The 23,766-nt window shown below is 41.3% G+C and overlaps 1 protein-coding gene across 2 annotated transcripts in view; it reads right to left on the reverse strand.

Moving 5' to 3' along the window:
* Positions 1-22,095, reverse strand: part of znf385c (zinc finger protein 385C) — a 113,545-nt gene extending 91,450 nt beyond the window's left edge. For both annotated transcript variants that reach the window (XM_065964581.1, XM_020632628.2), the window contains exon 1: positions 21,962-22,095. The gene's annotated coding sequence lies outside the window, so the exon portion shown is untranslated. The remainder of the gene's footprint in view (positions 1-21,961) is intronic.
* Between the last annotated feature and the right edge of the window lie 1,671 nt (positions 22,096-23,766).

The raw sequence follows: 23,766 nt of genomic DNA on the forward strand, positions 1-23,766 counted from the left end.
TTCTATGGAGTGTGTAAATTGTCCACGCCTCATACAAAAAAAAATACTGGGATTAGCTCCACCACTGTGACCCTGCATAAAATAAACAGTATAGATAATGGAGGGACGAATGGAGATCAATTCTTTATCTTTATTTTGCAACAACTCCTTTTCTTGGGTCCATCCTCTTAATATACAGAGCATGTCTTTTGACCTACCCAGAGACATTTTCAAAGCCTTATGAGATAAAACACTGAGCTTTATTTAAGTCACTTATTCACGTTCCACCTACACTCAAACCACATCTGTGCCTCATGACGCTCCACTCCTCCACACTGTCAAACCACAGCCCTGCAGCTAAGCATTTTCTGCTGGATTATTGTGGTTTTGGTTTACGCTCAAACACACACACACACACCGACACACACACACACACACACCGACACACACTGATACACAAAAACACAAGGGATTAAATAAGGAGTATGTCACTCCAATCATTTTCATACAGTTTACAGTCTGAGAATGAGGCAGAATCAGAAATCAAAGCACCATGTGTGACTATCTGGATGAGACCTGACAATATTTTAGGAGGCAGTTTTGTTGGTTTTATTATATAAATGGTCTCTATTTATATACACAAATACTTGAGCCAGTGATTATCTTTCGTAAGATAGAAAGACTTTCTGGGAATGTGGTCACAGTGTCCCAGACTAAGCCTACTCCAATATGTGTTTGTGGTGCTGCGCTTACTTTACATCTTAAGTGAGGCGGCTTACAGCATCAGCTGCGTGACCCCCTTTGGCTTACGGTCATGTCTCATAATAGACAATGGCAACAAAAAAAAGGGTCAAAAGGCAATTGGATGTACAATGGCAGGAATTGGGAGTGGCACTGCATGTAACAAAATGACAAGCAGAACCGACATAAATGTGTCTGATGTTTGGGGTCTAGGAAATGGTTCCAGTAATTACAGATAAAGAAAATATTTATTGAAATATGACAAATTCATGGATTGTTATCCTTTGCAGTTTATACGTCATCAACAGTCATTTTGAATTTGTATCTTGGTGCCTTTGCATAAGCATTCATCAACCATGCACAGAACCTCCATTCAAACACAGCATCATGACCACCCAGATGTTTAATTTTGTGGACTGGTTAAAAAGCAAAACATGTGAATGTGCTTCATCTGTTAAGGGAGATAAACACAAGTGCAGTCCATTAACTAATTTGGCCATGATTTTCAGGAACAAATAATTGACGGTGAACCATGCTTTAATGTTTCTCAACAGTTTAATGATTCGAACTCGTTGATTTTGACAGTGTTAACTGTTTACGCTCTCTTAATTAATTTGTTCAGTCGCTGGCTGACATTCCAAGCTGTCATGTTTAGTATGACTAGTCTATTTAAGTTCAAAGGATGATAGCTAAACTGACACCAACTTGTAAAAAAAAAAAAGAAAAGAAAAGGAGTGTCCCCATGACAAGGAGCACAATTTTAGGGGTAATCCTTTAAATTCTGATGCAAATACACTATTTACAAGAAAACGTGCCATAAGTAGATCTATAAATCCCATGATTAATCTGTGATCAGTCAGTTACTGATTCACCTGATGACGGACAAACAACAAACACAAGTGAAAAGAAAAGACACATTTAAGTTTCTTGTACAAACAGAAAATGGACTAGAGAATTTTTAGAAGGTCTCTGCCACTGATAAAATATCTGAGTCATAAAATGTGTCACACAAAACCTCATTTTGGGCAGCTTACTGGCACACTCAGTGTTCTCTCACATTATATCTTTCCTCCTTATCAGTAACGCGAGCAGCTCGCTGCGTCATACTCGCTGCAGGCTGAAGAGCTGATGTGACTGAAGATTGGCCTTGAGCAGAGGAGGAGGAGGAGAGCAGAGGGAGAAAGACGTGAAGTGCAGCAGTGGGCGGGGGCTTTGACATTTCTTGTCCTTAAGTAAACAAATAATAGTGAAGTCACACTGGAATGAGTCATTCTAATTTTCTAAGAGCTGGAGGGTGAAGGGTCACAGGGTAACAAAGTTACAGCTGAAGTTTGGTTGAGAACCAAAGGCTGTAGTGTCCAACATTAAATGGATCCCGCTGACCTGAAGGGGGCTAGAAGATGTTTGAACTATATTATTGTCACCTTGTCAGATTCCTGATGTTGCTTCCACAGAAGAGGAGAGAAGGATTCAATTTCAGATTCAATTTTAGCAATGAAAATTGACTTTTTGTGTCTATATTGTAGAGACAGGACAGCGGACGGAGTTGGAAATCAATCAGAGTGAGTAGGGAACGACATGCAGGAAAGGAGCCACAGGTCGGATCCTAACTTGAGCCGCCCGCCTGGAGGACCACAGCCTGCACACCACTTAACCACTACGCCACCAGCGCTGCTCAATATGAATTTTTTAATAGATAAACCGCTTCATGTCATGATGCCAGACAAATCAGCAAGGCTGCTCCAAAGGTCTGGACCCAGGCAACATTAAGGGTTGTTAAATTCAGAATAATACAGTCACATTAGGAGTTTTGCAACAATTTGAACCTGGATTTTCACATTCACTTTCATTTGCAAATCAGCAAACATTTGCTTGTCGGATTTACCTGAGAACTAATCAACAAACTTCTGTTTGCCAAGAAAACTGAAAGTAACACCGAGCTACGGATGTTGTAGACACACCATTTTAAAGGTTGTCATCACAAAAGAACTGTGGGCATGGAAGAGTGCTTTTGTAATAAGAACAACTTTGATTAACAATTGTGAATAAAACGAAATCAATAATGTATTGTTTTATTTGCTGGTGGCAGGTACACCTGTCTTCAGTGGTGGGCAGAATACGTCAGTGACAAACGAGGACACAGAGCTCAAAGATGCCAACACCTCCTCACTGACCAGAGAGCTTGTTCTACTCCTCCCACACTAATTGTCCTCCTGAGGCCGCCAGCTCCAAAAACACTCTGACAAATCAACCCATGCTCAGCGGATGAAAGAAAGTGCATAAATACTGTAGCTGGAGTAAAAATGTGTGGCGACAGATCACACTCGATTAAAGCCATGTTTAATGTGTGCAAGATCCAGTACACTATTCTGCTTGGAGGATTCCCTGAGCCGAACAGTTGATAAAACATACAGTAGAGTTATGATGTAGCTGAAAACGTAGATTCAAGTTAATGTTTTGTCTTGATAGATCCTGCCAATATATTATCTTTAACTGGAATGCTTAAGGATACTGTAAAAGGGAGGGTTACAATATATTAGGGATCACTAAACATAGACACTTACTGAGCACTGTCTTTGTTTCTGCTTTGATTAAACCATTACTTACAACAATCAAAACTCTGCAACTTCACCTACATCCTCTGAGCCTGCTCTTCGAGAGAAAAATATCACGCACGCAACACAATCAGCTTTCCACACACAGAAACTGAGACGCATTAAATGCAAAACATCAACTGCAATCAGCAAAGATCAGGAAAGATAACAACCATTTGAATATTTGTTGGGATTTCAACCCAATCAGGCCAAACAGAAGCGACTTTTTCCTGCATAAAGAAAAGCTTTTGAAACTGCATCAACCTCTGCCTTTTATAGCCTTTACATAATAAAAGAAAGACACAGACAAAAACACAAGAGGCACACATACCACACATACAAAGGCATGATCTGCAGTAAATCTGCATCATTTAAATCACCCAAGCATCTTTGTAAAAAAACATTAGTGTTAGATCAGGTCACTATGCGAGAATGGACACAACATAAGGGATGGTGCACGCAGCCCTGCCCTGTTGTGTTTGTTTTTTTTGCTGGAGGTGGAGTGCAGAGGGCTCTGGCAGTCATCCATGCATGCAAGGCCAGTCTGTTATAATTTAAAGGCTCACTTGTTTAATAAGCAAGGCCTTAATTTGTTCACACTGCCTGCACTCAAAAAGAAGGAGGATGCAGGGAGAAATGCAAAAAATAAAAATAAAAAGAGAAAATAAAAACCTCCAGGCAGAAAAGATTTTAGCAAGATTAATTCACAAGAATATTGGTAGACTGGTGTGAAAATGTTCTGCTCTTTCACACAAGCTATGAGGAACGTATCAAATTCAATCCAATGTGGCGTTTATTGCATATGCTCTGGTGGAAAATAGTCCTCAACAAATCTGTTGATCTAGAATCCATTTCCTCAGTGAATTGCTCCAAAATTGCTCAAGTACAATTCTACTGGCCACTGTCAGTAATTCCAGAGCCAACTTTTGAACATGCAGGCGCAAATTTCCCCCCCAAACAACTACACCGACAGATTGCCGAGAACAAAGAAATAGCTTTTCCTGTGATAATTTGGCAGAGGAACACATGCAAGGGTCAAAGACAGGGCAGTTATGGTAGTACAGAGGGAGGAGGATACACGGTTACCGGAAAAAGACTTCCCTCCTCCTCTTTAACCAGAAATCACTGGTCTAATTAGCTTTTTAGGTAGCACTCACCACAGCAATTAGACCTGACTAATATTAGAAGTGCCAGACAGAGAGGGAGAGGATTTCACATGAAACATGGATGGAGACAAAACGTGAGATAAAGTGAGTTGCCCTCTCCACACAGCAGGTGTAACACACCCATGTACGCACACAGACACACAGACACAGTTTGGAGGCACTTTAATGGAGAGACAATTTATCTCTTGTCTTGATGACACATATTATCACCTCTGTCTCTTCACATGTAGCTCGTCACACAGCACGAACAAGCACAGCAGAGCCAACGGTCTGAATGGCTCAGCTGACCGCAGAGATAATGGTTTTTCTCATCAGGACTTTCACTGTGCTCTCTCTTGAAATCGTTGCCATTTAAGCAAAATTGTAACGTAGGCGGCGCGGCCAATCTCTTTTTCGGGCCAGCCAGTCAGCTGGATCAAATGTCTTTACATGGCAGGGGATTGTATTTTTTATTGACACAACAGCTACACTTGGGGGATTATTCCAGCGTTTCTTGAGGCATTGGTTGATCCATTGGTCAGTCTTTAGTCCATCACTTTCTAAAACTAAATGGCATAGGCCCCTCTTATTTAGCCACATCAGGTGCTACTGAATCCCACTTTCCTCATCTATTTGTACATTTATGTCTTCCTCCCATAGTTTTTATCATAGACCAGGATCGGAAATGAAGACAACAAATAATCTAAAATACCTGAGTAACCACACCGAAGTGCAGTTTTTCCTGCCCCTTTTAACACTATGTTGTTTGGTTTCATGCAAATGTAGACGTATGTGGGGCACTTGAATCGTATAGTATACTTAACGTTACTATTCTGGATTTTTATATTGATGAAACAGCTAAATAATCCTAAAGACAATGCAGGTAGCGGGTGCCCTGTAGCCATGAAAGCACAAGGCACTCCAACAGATGCTAATGAATACCAATCTGTGTGTTCAACAGGCAAACTTTCATTGCTGAGCACTAACAAAATAAAATCTACAAAACAATCATGCAAGCTGGAGATAAGGCAGGAGGCAGAGAAAAACGAATGACCCCCTCAGAGGTGCTGTAATAGCACTGCAGGCTGAGTGATAGCACTGCCACATCACAAAACAAGAAGGATGGAGAGAGAAAGAGAGAAATAATACAGTGTGCTTGGTGCTTCCTCCTCTTTGTTGTTCTACTTTACCTGAACAAAAAAAAAAAATCCTTCTGCATGATAATAAACTCTGCCTTCACAAAGCGCCATCCACTTTTCGACGTTTTTCCATTGTGTGCCAATCGACTGTATACGTCTGGGGCTGTTTTTCCGTCTATTTGCTGCAACCTCTGCCTCTCCTTTTCCGCCACTCTGCCTCACTCAATCCTCGTTTCTGTCTCTTGGTGATGAGTCAGAGAGCAGCGAGGGGGTCCAAGATATTTGCATCGGTACTTCGCCTCATTTCCTTTCCTAATAGGAGACATGGGAGCATGGCGGCAGGCAGAGATATGAGCTGTGGGTGGGATTATGGGAGAAAAGAGGAGGTATGGGTTTACAATGCAAGTTATAGACAGAAAAAGAGAGGTGCTATAAAGAGAATGGATGAACGATAACGTGTGTGCATGTAGGCTGGTGGGCACCGGAGAACACATTAACATTAAAATAGCCAACAACCAGCAATGCAAATGTTTCACGAGTGAGTCATTTGTAGCCTAAGTGTGTTGATTAAAACCGATGTAACACTCATTCATGTGACTAGATCAACCTAGACAATCCCTTCTCCACCTCCTCCACCTCCTCCTCCTCCTCCTCCTCCTCCTCCTCTTTTTTGAGATGCTCGAGAGCTCACTGATTCATCCACTGCCAGTAGCACAATGTTGGTACTTCTACATGTGTACTTGTGTGCGTAAGCATGTGTGTGGTGATGTTTTTGCACCTTTCTGGTGGTGGGCAGTCAAGCACCACTCAACGGTTCCCGCCAGTATGAGGAGGAGAGGCCCACTCATCGTCCCCATGACAACGCTATGCTTACCTTTGAATAAGAGCACCTCTGCCTTCCAGAGTCATTAGGAAGGCAGTCACCAATGAATTACACACCGTCTCACAAATGGCAAGACCAATTTCGGGAAAAATGAGCACCAAAAAACAACAAAGCAGACATACTCTTCGACAAATGACCAAGGTAGTGACGATACAACTGTTTAAAGACCTACACATCAGCTAACTGGAGCACAACAGTAAAAGAGCAAATACAAACACTTTCAGTTCCATTCCCTGCCCTTTCACCGCTGTGGGGCTCTATCACCCAGCTGCAGGAGGTGATTTGGACCTGGGAGCATTCGTGTTTGCCATCCATCTGGTACTGCAGTGCTGGGAATGGATTCAGTGTATAAGGGCTTCTGTTTGCAGCAGTGGACGACTGCATGCCAGGCCCCTGAGCTGGCATCACTTAGTGCACAACCTACTGCTAGCGTTATTGCTCTCCAGGGGAAATGGGGTTTGTGTCCCAGCACAGCTGAGCATACTACAAGCTGTGTGGGTGGGGTGGGGGGGTTGGGTTGTTTGGTCTCCCAGCTATGGAGGTTTTTCACCAAGGGTAAGGACTGCAGCGACAGTAAGAGGAAGGAAGGGAGGAACTGTTCACAAACATCCGTCACAGCCTTCAGCTATTTCACTGCTGTACATAAATATAAGCACCATCTTTCCCACAGCTGGACACTGTACTGCTTAAATACATTCACTAGGCTACAATTTGTTGACCCAATTGTGCGGCCGTAATATATGGAAAGTCTCGAATTAACGCATTTTAATGGTAGACACTCGTGCAAGCAATGCTGGGATGTTCCAGACTTTTAAACGGTAGTATGGCTTACAGTAGGAATCCCTACCCATAAACATTTACCACGTTGGTAATGTTTGGGTGTCAATAGTTTCTGTTACTTTCTGAAGTCGACCACCAAAAAATCCCAACACAAACTCTCCTTTATGTGACTAGTTTTGTCACTGAGGAAACTTAATGTAACCTATGGAGGAATAGAATGGCTGGCTTCAGCAGCTTTGCTTTGAATCAATGAAAGCTGAAGCACTGTACGACCAGTTGAAACATAACAGTAACTTCACCATGTTAATACCCATGACATGGCTGCCCCACTTTATATTACAACAGGTTACAATTAAATGTCTTAAATGCCTTGCTGTTATTACTCTGCTCCCGGAGCCCCAGGAGATATTATACACCTTTTCTTAAAAGGCTGGGTAGTTCTCCTCAGGGCTATACTCGATCTGAAAGTGCAGAAACAGTGCAGTTCCGCTCAATTTCTCTATAACATCACCTGTCCCCCTGAGGTATCTGTCAGTCACAGAGTAAGGCTCAAAAATCTTACCCTAAAGCCGACGATGGTGGTTACAGCTCCATGCTTGTTCCCAGTTAAAATAATTGTCTCCTCAGCCCTTCTTTGATTGGGATTGACATTTAAATGAAGTCGTTAATATGTGCCAAGGACAGGTTATGCCGTGTTAACAATTAAAAAATGCTGCTTAATGGGGCATGCCAGAGCTATTTTGCGTCCATGTTGTGGGAGATAGAATAGGGCATACGCTATTAGTTAGAAACCAGAGCGTTTCCCTGAAGTAGGCCAAGGTCAGAGCCACTTTTCTTTTTCGAGGCTAGCTGCTCATCATCCAGGCACTTCAAAACCATGACTAACATCATTAACATAAACACCAACCTGGGACAAGGCTTTTAGCATACAAAAAGTGGCCATCGAGGATATTCTACCATTTATGCAACACTTCTCTAGGCGTGTAGAAAAGCAAGGGAGCTGAGAAGTGCCCTCAGGGCCCATTACTCCTCTCTTTGAAAGATGGGCGTCCTCTCACTGTTTCTTTCTCTCTCTGGTATATCTATATGATATGAAGATTGTTGGGGAGACTTGGGCTCACTGTTATAAAGGATGTTGGGTCAACATGGCTGGGGATTTGGGGCTGTGGAGACCACAGAGCAGACAAGGAAAACAGCCAAGAAAGTGGGAGTTAAATGGCACTGGCAGCTGGGAAAATCAGACACAACATTGGTGGCTAGGTGTGTTAAAGGCGTGTGTGTGGACACAAACAGAGCAGAGAGAAGGCTGTGCCAAAGAGGGGGTGGAAGAGGAAGTCAAATACAAAAATACAGAGCTCCAATGTGTGTCGTTTCCACCAAACCTGTCCTTCTGCAGTCATCGCTCTGAAGGCTCCTGTGTGCCCCTGATTCCTGGGCCCAGAAGAGAACAGGGCTGCTCTCTGTGTTTCGAACCCTGTGAGGGGTCAGTCTCTCTGCAGGCAGTTTTCACTGTGTGTTTTGGGGGTTAGATGTAACCCCCCCCCCCCCCCCCCCCCCTCAAGGGAGCCTGTCTGTTCATGTGCCACAGAAAAGTTTATAGTGAAGGAGAAGTACCTTGATACAGGCTATGAAGTGGGGAGACTGTCCAGATCCAGCAGAGGTGAAGACTGAGCACAGTGCTACAAATATTATACCAATTCATGTCACATGAACACACTACACACTGTCACACTACATTGTTTCATCTTACTTAACAATCTTAGAAAAACTGAGAAAATGAACATTTCTGTTTTCGACAAATGACTACATTAGTAAAGTGTAAAAAAAGGAAAAATATTTCAGAAAAGTGCTTGATAATGAATTCAAAACTTCCTGATTTTGCAAAATCAGGAACGCTAGCCTAGCGGTTATGGCACGCGTGCCATGTATGGAGGCTATAGTCCTCAACGCAGCGACCAAGGGTTCGAGTCCAGCCTTGGCCCTTTGCTGCATGCCATCCCCCACTCCCTCCTCCCAACATTTCCTGTCTTTCTTCAGCTGTTCAATCATAAAGCCAATGTTGTTTTTGCAACATTCAGGTCATAATAGTCCATCCAAATGTATCTCTAAAAAGCTGTCATTAGAAATGTAGACTATAGGGTGCAGAAGGCCTAGCGGTTAGGTCGCACCCCATGTACAGAGGCTATAGTCCGGGTTCAAGTCTGACGTGTGGCTTCTTTCCCACATGTCATTCCCCACCTGGTTTCCTTCTATATCAACTGACCTATGGAATAAAGTCAAGAAGCTCAACAATAAATCTTAAAAAAAAAAGAAAGAAAAGAAAATATGGATTATGTAAATATACCCAAGAGGAATTAACAAGATCATGTGAATAACGCAATACCTGTAACTCTGGTATAGCATAGCTGGCAAATGTTGCTACCCACATAAGATGGCATTTTCAGTTTTTTTATTAAAGCCATTGAATGTGTGCTCAGTCATCAGACATCATGCAGTGTAGCTGTCGAGAGCAGTTTACACTCTGATACGGCTGAAAGATGAAGAGTCAGATATGATGATGAATTATTCCTGCCATTTTACTCGGCCAGTGTATCAATACATTTCCAAAAATGTGAATCTAACCCTTGAAGACCAGCAGGCTTTCCATGTTTTTAATATAGCCTACAATTAATAATTGTTTTTTTTTTTTTTAATAAACATTTATTATTTAATCACAACTTTTTCATATTTTCCCCCAGTTCCTCAATCAATGGAAAAAGCTTCTAAATACTGAATACTCTATGTTTTTGTTCGGTGTTATGTAGTTTTCAAACCTGCAAATAATCAGTCCTTATAATGTGACAACAAGCGTCTATCAGGATCTCCAATAAAACATTGTTACATGCAAGTGTCACACAGTAAATCCATGCATGTGACACCAAAATGTGCATTGTGAGCATGGGCTCTAATTCCATAGGTCTATGTTGCTAGATGAGCTTACAAGGGAAAATAATAGAGGACAAGAGACGGTCAATATCCCTCAGGGTTTCTTGTTCAGGTGTTTTCCTTTACGTTTGCCATCAAAAAACATAAGCACAGACAGAAAGTGTTGTCTTTCGCTACAGCGCTCCAGCTATTGATTTTGTGCACACTCTTGTGGTTCAATTTTGTAGAAGAGAACGAGTGCCTCGTTTTGATTCTTGCCTAGTTTCTTAGATGAGAGTCACTGAAGCGTCACATGGCTTAAGGAACCTGAAGCACCCTGCGCTGGGGGAGAGTAGACACAATAAGCTCCCCTTGGTATCCCTTTTTGTCTTTATTTTTTGGTGCAGCCACAACAAAAAGGGAAACAAAACTTGTTTCACAAATCTGGAGGCAAGACATATTAAAAGGATGCTGCAGAAATCACAGTAATATAATTCAAATATCCAAGATGGCGGAGGAATGAACAGAGTCCACTATGTCACACAGCCTTTGCATGATAAAAAAAAACAAACGTCATTACTCCCTGCCCACTTGCTCAAATAAAGTAAATATTGTTCTGCTTACCCTGACTTCTTGAATACATTTCACTAGGGGGCTGGCAGGATGGCAAAAAGTCAGGGTGAAAAATTAGACCATATTGGTCACACATGTAGCTCACCCCAAAAATATTGGGAAATGTTAAGTTTTGTGCTTGTGTGATAAGGGATATAGAGGGAAACATACAACAAATATTTACTACTTAATAATAATAATTTTAATAATACTTAACATTGAATTTGATGCTCTGAGCGAATCATTTCCACTTCTAAAAAAATCACTGTATGAGATATATGCAAAAAAAACATGCATTATTTTAGGAAGAGTGGCTGTATTAAGCTTTGTCCACTAGTGCAGCAGACAGTTGTTTGCACAAAGCAATGGTTGCCTCTCTTTACTCTCTCTCTCTCTCTCCAAGTCTTGGCCTCTCCAAAGAGCAGGTGCGTTCATTCTTCCCCTCTCTTTATCTTCTACTATGTTCCCTTCCTGACAGCGGTGTCATTACGATTGTTAACCCAACCCCAGCAGCCCCTGTTCTGTCAGCCAAAAAGCTCCCCGGATTGGAGCGCTGAAAGATGCCCCTTCTCCCTCTCTTTACTGGGAGGTAACCAAAATATATGGTTCAATTATAGAGCTGTCAGGACAGCACAAGTCTGTGATGGCCTGCACTGAGATGGAGGGAAATAAAATCAACTAATGCAGAACAAGTGGAGACTTTTGCTGCCTCATTAGCTTTGTTTAAAACTCATACTGGCTACGACAAAAGATAAAACTGGCCGTGCTCAAATCCGACAGTGAAAGAAGTGCCATGTCTAACTGCTCGAAGAAGTCTTCAACTTCGTCAGTTCAGAATAAGTCATATATACTCCTTAGGATCACTGACTCACTGAACAGGTAAGAAACAGAGAGAGAGACACAGTGAATCAATGCGGTTAACAGAAGTGATTTAGCGGATCAGCGAGTCGATGTGTGCGTCAGCCGTCTGATTTAAGAGCTGAAGTCTCTCCTGCTGCTGCGGGGCTGAGAGGGATTTTAAACTGGAGGAAGTGGATTTAATGTGGGATCTTGCCTAGTGGAGAGCTTGGTCCAGCCATTCTCAGCCCACCAGTTTGACACGGATGATAAGAGGCCTCAAGAAAAGAGCATCACCCACACACACTTGTGCAAGGCAGAAATGGAAAAACACCTTGCAATAGGAGAGGAGGAAAAGGAAGATGAGAGAAAAACACATACTAAAAAATAAAACAGGTCAGTTTCCTGAAGCTGCTTATCCAACATATGGTATGAGCGTGGTAATATGACTTTTAATCAAAGGCTGGGCCACTGCTGATTGCTTTGCTAAGCCCCAGTTCATTGTGAGGAGACAAAATGAAAAAGAAAAGCTGAATGATATCAGAAATTCTGAGTCACCTGCTACGTCAATAGTGGCATCATAGGCCAATCTCCAGTATCACCGTCACTATCAGGCTATCTGGGGTGAGCCGAGACAGAAGGGATGCAACATTTCTTAATATAACATTTAACCGTTTAGTATCCACCGTTCAACACGTGCTTGTGAATTGCGGTGTTTTCGGTTTTGCGCACAATTAGCTTCCATGCATTGTATTTCTTTCAGAATTCGTTCTGTTTTGTGTGTGTCTGCTAATCCATGCGCCGGGATAAGAAAACTCCTCCCTGAAAATGAAAATCCAATCTCATTGGCTAAAGTGAACAACCCTGGTATCAGTATCACACAATTACATTGATATGGCGATATGGGTACAGGGTGACAGCAGTACGAGAAAGCACCGCCGTCTTTCAAGTCAGTGGTGTGGGGACATTTTATTTTCAGCATCGAGTATAATGAAAAGGAAGAGTAAACGGTAAACACAAAAAAATGACTGTCTGTGAACATTGTTTTATATGTTTTCCCTACTCAAATGGAAACACTTGTGTAGTTTTGCCACGTTTACAGAAACGGACTGCAGCAGGCTGTAACGTTACTAACATAAAGCTACTGATTGTCTTTAAATGCAGCATCCAGCTGTTACCTGCATGATAAATGTGAGAATTAAAAAGAGCAAAGACAAAGAATGAGACCATTAAATATCAACGCTTCACGACCCTTTTCTGCGTGATATTCCACCAAAAAATATGTAAATATATTATTTTGAAATACTGTGCATGTCTTCCAATTTGTACAGCGGGTCTACATGGCACCAATTGAACACTGCCCGTTTTCCACTGAGACTATACACCATACACCAGGAATGTGTTGTGCAAAAATGAATCAATCAAAGATGATTTGGAATTAAAAAATAGCTTTTTTTTTTCTTTTTTTTTAAAATCTTATATTGTTCCTGTAAAATTTGCATGAAACTCCCAAGAATGGAATATACGCAACCAAAAAAAAAACACTAAGGCCTGGGCCGTCAGAACTAAACCAAAAACTGAGACTAAGAAACCGAGGTACATAATGAACTGTATTGTTGCATCCCTACATGACACCCATCAATATCCAACCTCCTCTCCTCACAGCGTGCTTAGTTCAATGAGACAAACAGTGAAACAAGTGTAGCCCTCCAGATGGTGGAGGTTACTGTGATCGGCATCGGATCACTTGTCTGATCAATGAGACATGGAGGTGGGTGAGGAGGTTGCTGGCTTGGCGGGGGTGGAGGAAGCTTTGATACCACCTCCTGCGAGCTGTAATGACTCTGATAGCTGATAGCTGGAGGGGTGGGAGGCAGAGGAGGAGCTGTTTGCTGATGTGCAGAAGATCAAACAGATGTTCAGCCCAAAGAAAGGGCACGGAATGTAAGCTGGAAACCACAGAGAGACCACCCATAGATACACATTCACACACATAGCCAGTCTGTGTAAAACCATCAAAATGTCATGTGTGGTATACACCTGAGATGTGTAGACAATGTGATAATATCTGAGAGAAATTATCATCCTAATTATTAATGTTAACTGTATAAATTTAGGTCAGAAAATTGTAAATAAACCACGACTTGTGATATGAGAAAGCCACGTTTTATCAACATGTCTGCTTACAAACAGTTCAATCCTGGAATTTGTTGATTTTTGTCTAATGATCATATATCCTCTGGGAGGAAAAGTCAACTTAATTGTGGCTTTTTAGTAGGGTTGGGTACTGTCTCAATGTCTATTTTTTACTGAGTAAAAAAATGACAAACATTTCAAGAACAAACATTCGCCTATACCTTCTTTGTTGGCACATTTAACAGTGAACTGTTAACTGTGACAGGGGTCTTTCTTTCTGTCTTACAAGACTTTAATTGAAGCAAAACTGTCTTTGTGTGACTGCCAATGGGTTCCAGGGTTTGATCACAGTGGATTGTTTCTACCTGTTTTACACATTCAAAATTCAAATAACTTTATAAATCCCTTCAGGGGCAATTAGTAAGGAGCAGCTTGTACATAAAATACATAAAATACAAAAATAAATAAGGATGTAGAGACAACAATGCATATCATACCCAAGGGAGATCGAATACACGATCTAAAAGGAATGCTGATATTGAACTGATAAGACTGATAAACAGCTGACGCAAATATTAAAGGTCAAAGGTAAAGACTGTTTTTCTGTGTACAGACAACGCCTGCATAATCAAGTGGACCATTATACTCATAATACAAATCAAAACTAGAAGACTTGCTATACTAAATCTTGTCCCATTAATATGCAGAATATTTCATTTTTGATCGCTAAAGGTTTAGGGTGTATGATGTTGACAGGTGTTGCAAGTTAGCATTTTGCTAAAAACACTTAGAGGAGTGCATGTGGGACTTGTGCATGGTTAAATGTTACAGCACCAATGTAACTGTGTGTCCATGTCAAATAAATGAATGTGACGACCGACATAACAGAACGTAAAAAGGTTAATAAATCCTGTCAAAGCTTTTTCAGTGCTCATTTCTTGGAGTGGTAACACATGCTTGAGTTAAAAAGAATACTTCTGTATCAAGTTTAACTTCTGGAATAGCTGTAACAGTTTTGTTCACCGTCTCCTCCTGAGCTCACTTAAAAGACGACATGGGTCAAGTGCGACAAGTGATGACTGTCGAGAAAACGACCTGTCCTCTGCATCCACACAAGTTTGCCCTTCTGCAAAACAGCACGCTCTTTTAACCAGGTCAATATGAAGTATCAAAGCAAATACTTCAGAATCAGAGCATAACTGTGAGGTAAAAAGGGGAAGATTGTGAACTTGTTTAAAAAAGTGTTTTTTCAAATAACACCGAATTGTTACTGTGATGAAAGTACAAGACTTCCAGGGACAGACAGAAACAAGTTTGCCTACAACTCCTGAAAGCTTAACGTTAAACAGATGACACCCAGTTAATGAAAATATCCGTGGGGTGCCTGTGGTATCCTGGTGGTGGCCGGTGTTACATATTCATGAATGTGCTTCACACTTAAGTGACAGCAAAGACTACAAAATGAAAATGTCCTTTAAGATATTGAGATTTTCTTTAAACCACTGCCAGTGCTCGAACATTTAGACCACGTTAGATCACAATATTTCAGCAATCGTTTTTGGTCATTTTGACTTGACTGGAGACCACAACTACACTTGTGTGCTTCGCTAAAATACACAATATCAATCAGTAGCTTTAAGAGTTCAGCATTATTCTGAAATGAAGCCTCAGAATAATGCCTTCCAATCAAAAAACCTTTTACTCAATCGCATGCAATACATTCATTCCGGTTCAACAAACAATTTGAAAAATGGCCATGTTGAGTTAGAGCATTATTTTACCCTGTCGCACTGCCTGGGGGTTTCACATTAAACAGCTCTGAAAAATGTCTTTCAACTTTAATGCATGAATTGCTGCATGAATATTGCTATCATAATCCTGCCAGTGCAAAAAAATAAAAAATAAAAGTGATGAAGACAAGAGCTCAACACGCACGATCAAGACTGAAAAACTCTTCCCATCAGCTATGAATAATCACTGATAAAGCAACTGACTATCACTCTCCCTTTCTGTCAATATTGGTTACCCTTGAGCAAGGCAATTAACCCCCGACAGCTCTGGCTGAGCGCCACTGAAAGACTGCAGTTGTTGCTGGGCGGCTACAAGGTGAGAACACTTGGAGATGAATGAACGACTGTGTGTGGAGCAGGGCGTTGTGGGGAAAAAAAAAAGTCATGTTTCAAATTAAGCCAACTTAAATAAATGTTTTTTTAAAAGTCAAATGATACACACCCCCCCCCCCCCCCACACACACACACACACACACACACACACACACACACTGTATGTGCATATTCATGAAAGGCGTCTATGGCAGCAAGTTTCAGATCAAAACAGCCCCCTCCGTCCTTAAGAAATGTAGTTGGACCAGAACTAGACGTCTATTTAGTGTTTGTTGTTGTTGTGCAGAGAGGTGAAGGGGGGGGAGGGGGGTTACCTGGACCTGAACACACAGTGCCAGTGTTTTAACCCCGGAGGGCTCTGCAGCATAAACGCACCACTGTGTGTGCGCATGTGCTGGTGTTAATGAATGCACACATCTTACACTGGAGCTACTGTCTGTTTGAGTAATTACACATGTGACGAGCGGCAAAGTATTTTTGGAGACTTGTGTTTGCGTTTTGTTAATGAAGCAAATTATTTCATAAGCATGAGTCAAAATGTGATCAAATGAAGCACCCACTTCTCCTCTCATATTTACTTCTTGCTAGCAGATCACCTCCTTTAATATCACCGGAGAAGACAAGTTGTAAAAGGTGTTACGGGAGAAACAGGAGGAGGAAGAAAGGGAAATCTAAAGCTGGCCTCTCTAGGGTCCTCAGTGTCACTGCTTTTTGCTCCGCGCTAAGGAGGAGACAGCCTCTCCTCTGAGTTGATCCCTGGGCTGTGCACCTCCACTGCAGCATGCCACTCTGCCAGGCAGGGGGGGGGGGGGGGGGGGGGGGGTAGAAGGGGGGAGGGGGGGGGCTTGGAACAGGAAAAGGGCAGGCTGCATGCCCCGAGGCGCACTCCGCGCAGCTGTCAGAATCCCTGACCCCCACCCAGTCCACCCCCCTACCTTGTCTCTACCACCTCCAGCCTGACATAGGTCACCAACTCCGGCCATCGTAGGTCACAGAAGTGGAATGGTGCAATCACTTTTGTTGCTCTTTGGGCCAAAGTTAGAAAGCGAGAGAACAAGGCTAGAAGCGCCAGTGTTCATGAGTTTTATAGAGATTTTACCATTTTTCATTCAGTCTGTCTTACACCGCTTGTTACTTGCCCCCCTCGATCCTCAGACAACCCCTAGTGGGAGGTGATGGAATTTATAATTTATCAAGACTGCTTGTTAAACTAATTTGTGATACAACATCTCAATAAATGTCTGAACTGTATGCCTCAAAGGACACATTTGAAAAATGAAATGCTGCATGGATCAGTGAGTAAATTCAGTCAGTGAATAAAATAAGCTGTAGATTCTTTTTAAGTATATTTCAAACCATTTTGAGCAAATTCAACGGTGATTTTAGACAGAGCAGCACACAACTGTTGAATGCATTAGAGTCTTTTTTTATTATTCATTTTATCTTTCTTATGTACTTAACATTTGAAATCAGCCGCTATGACAGCCTTGAACACGACATTGCTGCTGAGCTAATTGGAAATTCAATTAGTTTGTTCTGGTGATGGTAAAAGTACAACACTATTTTAGCTATTTTAACTATTTGAAGGTCATTGCGTCTCTCTGATGGTACAGTAAAAGCAAGGTTAGCACAGAGAGAAGGACAGGGAGGGAGAACAAGAGAGGTCAGCAAACATCCAAAAGTGTGGAAATTCATTCTGTGGGCCTGGTGGGCTCCAGCTGTGTGAGTGGCTCAGTGTAGGCAGGCTGGTCACCTTGTCCCAGCAGGCGATGATAGCAAAGATAACAGCAGTGAGGAGGAGGAGGATCTAAAGAAGGTTAAAGCAAAATAGCGAGAGGCCACTTGAACAGCAGCTGAGAAAAATCACAGAGAAAAATGTGAGGCGAGGGCATGCAGGGAAAAAGAAAGAGAAAGATTCTTTGAATTGTGTTTTAATCAGAGGCTTGGCACATGCATTTCTTAAGAGAGTCTTGACCTCCAGAGCCAGTAAGCACAGTAGCATTCTTAACACATGTAACAATTTGTAGGCCTTCATATATGTGTGAGCCTCAGGAAGAAAACCAGCAGGAGAGGAAGACGAGGCTGCAGGCCCTGTGGCACAGGTTGCAAAAGCATGCACATTCTTTACTCAAATAGAAATGTAGATGTTAAGAAGAGATGAGATGAGATGAGATTCAACTTTATTGTCATTACACATATACAAGTATAGAGTAACGAAATGAGGTTTGGCATCTCACCAGAAGTGCAAATAAGCAGAAAGTGCAAGAGTCTGTGCTATGTTGCAAGAGTCTTGAGGAAAGTCCTGATTGCATTTTTGAAATGTCGAAATGTACTCACATATTTGGAGTAAAAAGAAGCTCACCTGAAATATCTACCTGCTGATTCTGTGCAAAGCTAACAGAACCGCACGTGATACTACAAGCTTTTAATCTTCAAATCATTCAAACCTAAAAATAAAATACAAAACTAATTAACGAATGATCTTTTTTTTTTTTATTTGAGATCGAATGAGTTGATTGAGAATGTCTTACTACAAGTTATCCCTGTGAGTCACATAAATCAAGTTTACTTGATTTGTCTCGATTAAGGTTTGACATCATTTTTTTCATGCTATGTCCGAGGGGGTTTGATATGCATAATGAAATCTATTCTGTGTGTGGGTTTTTCCTGTACATCTGGGTTGATATCAGTCTTCATGTTGGAGAATGCAATGACGCAAAATAATCAATAATTCACCTCAAATGCACTAAAGCTAAAGCCATGGCCTGTTTTTAGTAAAAAGTACAAATATTTGTAATAAAATGTAGGGGGGAAAGTCAGAAAATGTACTTAAGGGTAGTACTGACAGTATGAGATAAATTCATCCAAAAAAAGATCAAATCCATCAAACTGCCCAGGTGGATGGATGCCGCGCGCAGCTGCAGAGTGACCCCTTTTTACATCTAATATTGATGCTTTCTGTCAAATGACCCCACGAGATAAGCGAGTGTTTTCACTGCAGCACAACTGTCATGCATTTCGTCCGAATAGGTTTCATCACCATCTTTCACCAAAAGTAAACACTAAATATATCAGCTGAAAAAAAAAACACTAGAGTGAGAGATAGGCCGTTTGTCTCCTGTCACAATGTATTATTTTAAACATCATCTTTACTCATATTTCATGATTTGGCTGTTTGTAATGTAGGCTTTGTAGCTAGTAATCAATACAAGTGAAGGTAGAGACTAAAGCATGTAGTTCTTAAGAGTAAGCAGCGACATTGACCGAAAGCAATGAACTACAAAGCTGCCCCTCAGAAACACAGGAAATATCTAATCTCTGCTGCCTGTTTCCAAACAAACACCAAGCTGGGATGGAAAATTGATGACCTTGAAATCGATAAAAAAAAATTACATTTTAAAAAGGAAATGATTTTCAAGTGTGTGCATGCAGTCGTAAACAGACTAGCAGGTGTACACACAGAGGGTGTGTGTGTTAAAGAGCCTTACATGAGGTTATGAAAACAGATGTTATTCTGTCACTGTTCTCCTGCATGTGGATGCAGGCTATGATTTATCTCATACATAAACTGTATTAACAGGACATAATTAGTGAACAACTCAAATGGTCGAACAATCCATTATCCACACTGCTTTTCCTGTTGGGGCGGGGGGGGGGGGGGGGGGGGGGGGGGGCTGGAGCTGATCCCAGCTGTCATTGGGCGAGAGGCAGGGTACACCCTACACTGTTTACCAGTCAGTCACAGGGCTGACATATAGAGACAGACAACCAGCCACACACTCACACCAGATAAGGGCAATTTAGAGTCAGCAGTTGACCTAACGAGCATGTCTTTGGACCGACCGTGAGGGGAAGCCGGAGTACCCAGAGAGAACCCGCGGGGAGAACATGCAAACTCCACACAGAGAGGCTCCTATCCAATGAGGAACCTCTTTGCTATGAGGCAACAGCGCTAACCACCGCACCACCCTGCAGAAGCCCAACTCAAATGGTTAAATAAAATAAACTATACATTTGCAAGGTATGTATGTGTAAATCTGATTAGTGACAGCAAAAAACATGAATAACATTTAGTTGTAATGTTTGAATGAGGAAGATAAACAAAAAAAAGTGATAGCTAAACTGAGAGCTGAAGCTTTTGAAGAATCTGCGGTTTGTTTATGAGACGTCAAGCTTGTCTCGTATGTTTTCCCCCTAAATTTAAACTTAAACATTGGCTTGAAGTCTGCAACATAAAGACATACTGGGGATTCATATATATTTATATTCAACTGAACTATGGCTCTGCAATGTTATTGAAAAACCACAAGACTTCCAAACAGCAGAGCCAAATGAAAAGGGAAGTTTTTCACTTTCTTGCCTTCTCATTTGGGTTCACCAAAACAATTCTGCTGGCTTCACCCAGCAGTGGTTTTTTGGTAACAGCTAAAGACAAGACCTCCAAGTGGAATTTACACATTTACATTGCTCGTGTCCAAAGAGACTGTAATTACTGCCCTGTACTTCTGAAACCAGATGACCCGCACCAAACAGCTCATGACGAACATGCGTATACTATTAAACACCAGCTCCACTCGCCCTTACTTTATAAAAACTCCAAAACAAAAACAATCACTTAAACAGAAATGACTGTGGAAATGGTATTGCACACTTTAAAAGCATGAAGAATTGTAACATTTTTCAGGTAGGTATTCAGGTGCTGCCGCTAAATAAAAAGTGTAGCTGCATTCAGAGAAGCCGCACTCTGCCATGCTCAATGCTAAGATGTTTCACTTGATTTAGTAGACCTCTTATAGTTGCTACAATTACTGAGCATAAAGGATTCAGCGGCAAAATCGATTGATACTTTCACAAGCTTCTGACCCTGCTCGTTTTTCAAAGACAGATTACATTCTTAACAACAAAAAAAAAAAACACTTTTCTCTCCCTACAGTTAAAACAGACACATCTAACTTCAAATACAAAAAAAAAAATGAGCAAAAGGATGTTAAATGTCTCAGAACAAATGCCCATGTCCAGTTTGTAGAATCAAAGCATGTCATGACAGCACATCCATGTCCCGGGGTCTTGCATGCAAAGTCAAATTTTGCCCCCTTCAAAAAAGCAGTGAACCCAGAATATGCAGTCAGTTAGGATATGTAGCATCATGCCCTTCAGCAGGACATGCAGATTTAGCAGGACACAGAGTTATGTAAACACTTTATGAGGAGTTAGAATGCAAAGCTACTAAAATGACTATTCTCAGATTATTATGTCTTTGAAAACTTCCATGTTGTTATCAAAGTTACTAAACACAGTCCGATAAGGTCGATAGAATTTCATCAAGGAGAACAAGTTTGTTCAGAAAAAAAAAAAAGAGACATTTGCATCTTAAGCAAAGAAAGATACTTTATTTAGCTAAATGTAATGTCAATATAGGCTGCAGTGAAGAGTACACTTTGAGGGCAAGTTATTGACAATTGTCAGAGGGGAATATTTTTGTGGGGTCCTTAAATCAGGGTGGGAGCACAATTTAAGGTACAGAGAAGAATTAGAGCATGTCTGAAGCATTTTTATTTTAAATTGGGCTACTACTTGAACTGAATTTTTTTTTACTTCCAACGTGGTTTAAGGAAAGTTCAATTTTGGTTAACATTTACAAACGAGTTGTCAAGAAGGTCCCTCATTACGTTATCATAATTTTCGTTTTACTGACATAGCATTTTCTGGTTTATATGACTCATCTATTCAATAACTTGTCATAACTCCTCAAACTGTTCTCTTTTTTTTTTTTTTTTTTCCAAATGGATGAAACGTTAAGTGCGGCTGGTGCGCAAATACGCATATCCCCTCAAATCCATAATCTGTATGGACACCTTACGTGCACTTTATCGGCCAATCACACAAAAGCGAAACACAACTTTACAACACCACGTTTTAATTTACTCCAGGCTTTTACAACTTAGCCAACCTGTGCACCTGAATTATCGCATCAGCATCCTTCAACGCCAAAGCGCAACTTTTGTTCAGTGACAGCACTCTTCCTCATGTGTGACAGAACAAGCAGAGAAAAGAACAAAAAAAAAAAAAAGAAGCAGCTTCAGCTTACCGGTCTCGATCCGTTTTAAGACTTTCCCGGTGTTCGTCTGTGCCCAGCAACAGTGGAAACAGATTGGTAACGTCTGGCTGCCAACGTAAAAAGCAGAGCTGTCCAGTGCAGCGGTTTGGTGAAGTCAAACACAGTTAGGCAAACGGGGACCGGAAGTGTCTTTCAAAAATAAAAGACTAGCCTGTAAACTATGTGGAAATTGCTTAAAAAGCGGGTGGCATTATTCGTACGTGAATTTTAAAAAGGTCTTTTTGGAGACGAGAAAGTATGTGACAGTGTCTTTGTGTGCAGCTGTAAAGACTGTAAAAAATTGCAGAGCCTAGTTCTTTAAAGGAGTCTAACTACAAGATGAGCCTAGCCTACTAGGTTTATCACCTAATTATTTTTACATTACTCAACGTTTATCCTACCTATCTTTGGCCTATGTTATTATTATTATTATTTTTAATTCATTTATTAACCAAGAGCCTTAAATTAAAGTTTTATTTTGAAAATAATGGCCACATATTTTCGCTATTTTGATGAGGGTCGCTTGATTTTGATTCACACTGACGCGCTGATCGCTTCAAAACACCAAAGGGATCTCATTCTCGTCATTTGTGACTGTAATAAACACTGGCAACATCAATATTTAAACCTTATCTACAATAAAGGAAATATAACATAAAAGCTGTTCTTCATTGTATAGTCTGTTGCACTCTGTCTAATGAACATGTTCCTCTACACAGCTCGGCTAAAACCTTTTTTGCAACCTGACCTACAACCTACAAAGATGCTCAACAACACTGCCATTGAAATTTAGCGCCTGTGACTGTATCAGAATAAGACTCAGTCCATTTTTAGGCTCATTGTGTTTCCTAATGGTCACCCATGTGGCTGCAACTCACAGATCCCTATAATCGTGTGAATTACATCAAACCAAGAGCGATAGAAACATTCAAATCTGCCCTTGAAAGAGAATAATGATGTGAAAATGTGACGTGACAGAGTGTGTCGTCTACTCAATGGGATGTTTATGCTTCCAGATTCAAACAGTTTCCCAGGCTTCAAAATAGTAACTGCGCTGGAACAATAAACATCTCCCAGTGCCAGCCTTGTTCAAGTCATCCAAAGAATAACATTGTTTAGTATGCTGAGTTTGCTGATGATGTCATTTAAATACTCCCCAGATCTAGGGCATTGTTATAGTTCATTTGTACTATTAAATTCCGTTTCCTTATTGGCGTGCATACTGAATCAAAAGTGACAACAGAGAAGAGTATTGCCCTGGTTATTGCTGAGCTCCTTTACCCTAGCCTGACTAACTGACGGAAATAATCGCAAAGAACAGGTTGTCACCAGAGAGGTGATGGATGCTCCTGGCTCTCCTATTTATGGGCACTAGAAACGTCCTTCTTCATGCAAATGTGCTGGCACTCAAACAAGCGGTGATCATAAAAATATCCACCAGTGAAGAACATGGAGACCCAGTAAATGAAACTGAACACCTCGGTCTCTCCCTACAAGCACCAGGCATTAGCACCTCTGAGTAGGATGCCTGAAAGTTCTTCAAACTATACATGTCTTTTTTTTTAAATCATTTTGATGGTCCTGTTCAGACTGAAACATGCCAGAAACAAAGCCCCCCTCTCTCTTTAATTATTAATTTTGATTCCCAAGTCCCAGCATGAGTTCTATCTTTCCTTGTATACAGAGGGCTGGTAATGGCTAAGGGCAGGATGTCAGCCAGATTCAGAGACCTTTGAGGGAGCTGACTGGTGACTGTCCAAACCTCACACCCCATCAAACCAGTGAGCACCTGCCTC

This window comes from Labrus bergylta, chromosome 16, assembly GCF_963930695.1.
Source record: "Labrus bergylta chromosome 16, fLabBer1.1, whole genome shotgun sequence".
Taxonomy (NCBI): Eukaryota; Metazoa; Chordata; class Actinopteri; order Labriformes; family Labridae; genus Labrus; species Labrus bergylta.